General features: G+C 47.4%; 1 protein-coding gene across 2 annotated transcripts in view; it reads right to left on the reverse strand.

Annotated features, from left to right (window-relative positions):
• Positions 1 to 1,484, reverse strand: part of Dnajc13 (DnaJ heat shock protein family (Hsp40) member C13) — a 116,810-nt gene extending 115,326 nt beyond the window's left edge. The window contains exon 1 of one of the 2 annotated variants that reach the window (XR_007591197.1): positions 1,260 to 1,484. The gene's annotated coding sequence lies outside the window, so the exon portion shown is untranslated. The remainder of the gene's footprint in view (positions 1 to 1,259) is intronic. The other variant, XM_050139238.1, reaches the window with a different exon arrangement.
• Between the last annotated feature and the right edge of the window lie 4,679 nt (positions 1,485 to 6,163).

Raw genomic sequence — 6,163 nt, forward strand, 5'->3', positions numbered from 1 at the left:
TTACCTTAACAACTTGATTTGTTTGCAACTAGGCTTGCTAGTATGTTTTAGACTATTACTGGCACATAAGAAAAAATATGCATAGCTTCTCGAGGAAATACAAATGTATTGGCCCAGGAGCCTAGCTTTAAGGTCTTTACAACCCATTTCTTAACTCTGACTCCTCTTTTCCTCCTTAGTTGTACTTCCTGTTTTAAAACAAGTAAACGCGGTGTTTTCTCAACTAGGACTTCTGGTCCCTGGATGCTAAGCGATATTAACAGCCCAAGCCACCATTTGCGATACTGCGGCTTATACGTTGTTTTACACTGTATTTGAAAATTAAAAGGGTTTTATGCTGGAAGCTAAACAAAGTTAAACAGTGAAGAACTAGAAACAAACAAAAAAACTAAACGGTGTAGAATAAAAGGGAAAAGCAGATCTGGGAAGTAAGGAATCAGTCCTTTGGGAGTTCGTCTCTATGAAGGGGGCGACTTTTATTTACATCAGTCCTCCACCAAGTGATCAAGGAAACGGTTCCAAGACAAGAGCGGTTAATTTACCATCCTACAACCCGGAGCTTTGTGGGGAAAAGCGCGCAGGTGTAGTCTCAACAGGCACTTCACTGAGCGTCCACGCTCTGCTTCACCTTCCCCAAAGGCCGCGTTCAGAGGTGAAACCACAGCAACCCAGCACCGGCAACAGTGAACAGGCCAGGTTACCTTGCACGAAGGAAAAGCCTTGCGGGAAAACTTGATGTTTCATAAAAGGCCTGGAGAAGAGAGGCGCAGCTGTGCCTCCTTTCCCATCAAATCGAAACAGAGCCGAGGGGGGAAGAAAAAAAGAAAAAAAGTAAAGCGAGTCTACGCGGGACCCCAGAGGAAGGAAAGAGGATCGCTGACCCAAGGAAACCGGAGGCGCCGGCATCCAGGAGGGAATCCCGAGGGCGGAGCCCGCAGGGGAAGGAGGTGTGGAGTCGGAGTCAGGGCGAGTTACCAAGAGAAGAAGGGAACAAGGACAGTGATGGGAGAAGAGAAGACTACCAGGCAGAAAGAGGGGTGGGGCTGCCAGGGCAGTGTCCGGGGCAAATGTCACTCAGAGCCGGGGGAGGGAAGGGTCCGGGCGCAGGCACCCTAGCGAGTGGAGGAGCGGCCGCTGGCTTTAGCAGCTCCGGGCCGCAGCAGCTTAACAGCGCCCGCCCAGTGGTCCCTGCCTGGAGCCCCGGATCCCTGCGAGTGGGAAGCGGTACCGCAGAACCCTCGAACCGGAGGCGGCTTTACCTTCGCCGGAGGCTGGAGGCGCTCCAGCCCGAGCTCCGCCCGCCGCCGGCTCCACGTCCCGAGCGGGATGAGGCGCGGCCGGCCCCGTCCCCTCTCGGTTTCCTTTTCCCCGCCGGGGCCTGTCGCCGCGGGTTCCTGCGCCGCGGCCCCCACCCCTCCGCTCCTCCCTCCGCCTCTCAGAGGCTCGCTCTGGACGCCGCCATCTTCGCCCAGGCTTGCGAGCGCTGAACACCAACGCGCCTGCGTGGCCTCCGCCCCGGCGGTCACGAGACCCAGTCAGCTGACCTCAGCGCTTCCGCCTTGCGCCCCGCCCCCTGGCGGACACTGCCCCACCCTCTGCGACCCAGTCGCCGCCTTCCGGGAAACGCCGCGTGCGCTCCGACTGCCGTTCCGCCTCTCGGGAACTACGCGTGCGCAGAGCGTAAGGCTGGGCCCAGAGATCTCCAGGCCCCGCGGGTAGCAAGGAGCCACGCCCCCTGAAGCGGGCGTGGGCAGGTGAAGCCACGCCCCTCGGCCTGTCTCCAGCAGGCGCTGGCTACTGTAACTCTGAATGGGGACGTCCCTGCTGCCCGGTTCTAGACTTCAGTGTCCTGGTGCATCAATGAAGCCGTTGGAAGCCTCAGTGCACAGCTCTAGTTTAGCTACATCGAGAGCCTAAATGTTCTACTTGCTGTTGGCACTCACACATCCATAGCTGAGCAGGGGGTTAAGTTCGGGTGGTCTGTGAGGTGATGGAGAAGGCTCAGAAGTCAAAGGCCTTTGCAGGTGGGATGCCGGACAGGTTACGCTGCTGCCGTCCTTGTCCTCTGATCCCAGAGCCAGGGCTCCTTGAGTGAGATGGGGATTACACTCCATGTTCAGTACATTGAGGTCTAGTCCCACGGTAGTAGATTTAGCGTTTGAGCTCAAGGAAGTTGACTCCAGAATTTCTGCTTTAATCCCAGCGCTAGGCAGGCAGAGGCAAATGAGTCTCTCTGAGTTCGAGGCCAGCCTGGGCTACAGAAAAAGTTTCAGGACAACCAAAGATACACAGAGGAACCCTGTCTCGAAAAAACAAAAACAAACAAACAAAGAACTTCTGCTCTCTGGGTAGCAGCTCTCTGAAACTATAAAAAGAGGGGGACTCCAAAGATGGAGAGTGTATCAGAATGTATCAGAATGAGACAAGGGTTCAGGTGGCAATTGTGTTGGATCTATGAGCAAGGAAAGTCTGCTTCATTTCAGACCTGAGATGTGCAGACTGCCCTTTAAAAAGTAATTCGATGAAAATAAAATAAAAACTTAGAAGACAACTTGCATGGACACACAGATCTAGGTTTAAAGGCTTGTGGTGAGCTCAACATTCCTCTTGTGTAGCAATGCTGGAACTGGAATTTCTCAGGGACCGAGTCTGTGCTTGGCTCATTTTATAGATGGTGGTCATGAGTTAAAAACATGTAAAATCGTTTTTCCAGACTTTGCTCCTTGACTAATGGACGCATTCTGTTACTGGAGACTACTGCAGTTTTCCTTAGCTAGGCTTTCCTGCAGTGTGGCAGTAAGATCAGATGCATAAGGAGCAAACAGGAACAGCTAGTTTGTAAAGACAGGGCCTGAAATCGAGTGGGAAGGGAGAAGGAAAAAGAAACAAGAAGACGAGTGTTAAGGGGCCTCTTGGCTTATCCATCATGGGGGAGGAAAGCTATGTGGCTTTTTATACATTATGGAACCCTAGAGTAGTGCCAGAACTAGATGTGGGGTGGACCATTTCTATTTGGTAGAGGAAGCAGACCCAGAGAGTTAAAGTGGCCAGTTCTAGGTGAACTTCATCCTAAAGGTTGAGCCAAGATTTGGCCACAGAGAATGTACCGCCGAGGCCATCAAACGACTGAACCCTGACACTACTTCTCTGTTCAATATTTGGAAGCATTAAATGGATCCTCAGAGTGGAAATGAGCTTCGGTAACATGACCTGTCTCGCTCCCCTGTGGTGGAAAATTCCCTGCCTCTGAAGAGAGCTTGAAGCTGAGAAGCCGCAGGTTGTGCCAACAAGCCTTCTCTTGCAGGAGTAGTTTGGGGGGTTGTTTGGTTGGTTTTGCTTTTGCTTTTTTTCCCCTTTTCTTCATCTGTGTCAGAGCCTTTTAGTCTCTGCCAGTGCACCTGACCATGCCATCTTACCCTGCCCTTCCCTGCCTTTTCACCTGTCTCTCACAGATGCAGCCCTTGTACAACTTTCTAACTTCTCTGAGTTGAGTTTACATAAATCTGTCACTATTTTCAAGATGCTAGAACTAGAGACAAGAACTGGGGCAAGGAGGAAGACTTGGCTCATCTTTCCTTAGACTTCTGTTAAATTACTTTGTTCCCACCCCCTAAACTTTTTGAAGAGGGTGTCAAATTCAAGGTAGACCTTCAAACTTTTCTTTCTGTATTTGTCTTTTCTTTCTTCAAAGTCCAAGACTGCAAATACTTTTTCATAGTGCACGCCTATCAGATTTTCAGTCCAAATTGTGTGATATAATATTTCAAACCTTTTTAAATATACACCTCACCACTTTCTAGACAGCAGTAATTTTATCTGTGTTCTAAGTTGACATTCAACACAGGAGAGGTTCAAGATCTTAAAAGTTCCATCTGGCAAGCCCTGTTTATTGAATTCTCTGTTGCTGTTAAAATGACCTTCCTAATTATATCAATGTCCAGACCCAAAATAATCGCTGAGAACTCTGTACCGTGCACAGTGTCTTTTTTCCCCCATCACTTGCTTTGTTTCGTAGCCTTTAACCTTCAGTTCTCCTTTTCCATTGTTCTGTGGGTTTAGTTTATTAAATTTTTATTCGATGTATTTATTTTAGTGTATGTGAATTTTGCCCACATTTGTATCTGCACCACTTGCATGCCTGGTGCATGTAGAGGCCAGAGTGTGCCTTGGAACTAAAGTTATGAATGGTTGTGAGCCACCATGTGGGTGCTAGGAATCAAATTCAGCTCCTTTGCAAGTACTTTAAACTGCTAAGCCATTTCTCTAGCTCCTGGAATGCTGTGATTACAGGCATCCCTCACTAAACCCAGATAAACCACTTTTAAATGCAACAACCACCTTCCTAATGTGGCAACTGAACATGAAGTAACATTAATTTGAAAAATGCAAAATAGCACATGAATAATTTTTTATTATTTGCGTGATAGGATGAAAAGGAGCCCCTGTGATCTTGGGCATTTGAACATTTGGCTCAGTGTTGTTGGCAGAGTTTGGAAAGGTTTAGGAATGGCAACTTTGCCAGAAGAACTGTCTCTGGAAGCACCCTCTGAGAATTAAAAGTCTTGCCTGTTTCTAGTTTGCTCTCAGCTCGTTGCTTATGGTAAAGGATGTGCGCTCTCAGAATTTCACCGTGCCTGCTTCTTGTTGCCATACTCCCCCATCATGACGGCCTGTGATCCCTTCAGAATCATAAGCCCGAAACTCCTCTTGGTACTAGAAATTGTCTTGGTCATGGTGTTCTATCACAGTAATAGAAAATAACTAATACAATATGTGTTGAGCCAAATATTACTCATGGATACAGTTGGACATCTCTAATCAGAAAATCTGAAGTCGAAAATTTGACATTTATGTCAGCACCTAAGAAGTTTCAGATTTGGGTGCATTTTATATTTCAAAGTTTTCAGTTATGGATGTTCACCTGCTAAAATAACACACATTCTAGCCCCCTTTTATGAATGTGAAATCTGAAAGACTTCTGACAAAATCATTTCAGATAAAGGATACTTACCCTGTACTCCTTAAAGCCTTAGAAGAAAACCTTCATTCAGAAACATTGCAATGAATTATCTATGTACACAGAGACAGCATCCTCAACTCTAAATACAGAAATAATTACATAGGCCAGTGAGGGATTATTTTGGTTAGCTTACTTGATATGGAAGACTTGCCCGCTGTGACTGGCACCATTTCCTGGGTTGGGGCCCTATTTGTATGAAAAGGAGGAAGTGAGCTGAGCACATTCATTCATCAGTGTCTGCTCTCTGCTCGTGGACGCAATATGGCCAGTTGCCTTGACTCCCCCTCCACGATGGACTACGCCTTGACCTGTGTCAGAAATAAACCCTGCTTCTTTCCTTACAGTGCTCTTGTCAGGAGGCTTCATCACAGCAACAGGAAGGGAACTAAGACAGCAACTGAGCTACAAAACACGCCTGGGCTCAGGTGCTGTGGAATAATCCTTTTGTACACTGTAAATGTGTGTTACTCTTGTTGGTTAATAAAGAGCTGACTGGGCAATGGCTAGGCAGGATTTTCAGGACAGGGAGAATGCTGGGAAGAAGAGGGGCAGAGTTAAGGGAGTCTGAGGAGTCCCCAGCCAGATGGAAAGGAAGCAGGACATGCAGGACAGGTAAAAGCCATGAGCATCAGGGCAGCACATAGATGAACAGAAATGGGTTAATTTAAGTTGTAAGAGTTACCTAGTAATAAGCCTGAGGTATTGGCCGAGCATTTATAATTAATAATAAGTTTCTGAATGATTATTTGGGAGCAGCTGCCTAGACACAGAGAAACTCTGCCTACACTCAGGTTTTGCAAAAATGTCACAGGTAACTAGCACAACCAGCACTGCTAACTAGTACAGCCAGCACTGCTAACTAGTACAGCCAGCACCTAACTGAACTGCTCTCTGGTGCTTTAGCTAGGAGACAAGTGAAATAAGGTCGCTCCTCATTGTTGAACACCTTCCCAATAAGTAATTAACTTGTTAGTTTTCTGTACTGCCTCAGGTGGCCCAGGAAAAAATAGTTCAGCTTTTGGATCAGCCTGTCAATCACTAAACAGTTACTTTGTACTGTGCTAATTTCTTAGCTCCTTTACAAGCCGTCTCTGTCTTTTTCACTCGTTGTTACTAGTGGCATATAAATGTGTGCTCATATTT

Source organism: Alexandromys fortis, unplaced genomic scaffold (genome assembly GCF_014885135.2).
Source record: "Alexandromys fortis isolate MF-2015 unplaced genomic scaffold, M_Fortis_MF-2015_v1.1 scaffold_36, whole genome shotgun sequence".
NCBI classification, from domain to species: Eukaryota; Metazoa; Chordata; class Mammalia; order Rodentia; family Cricetidae; genus Alexandromys; species Alexandromys fortis.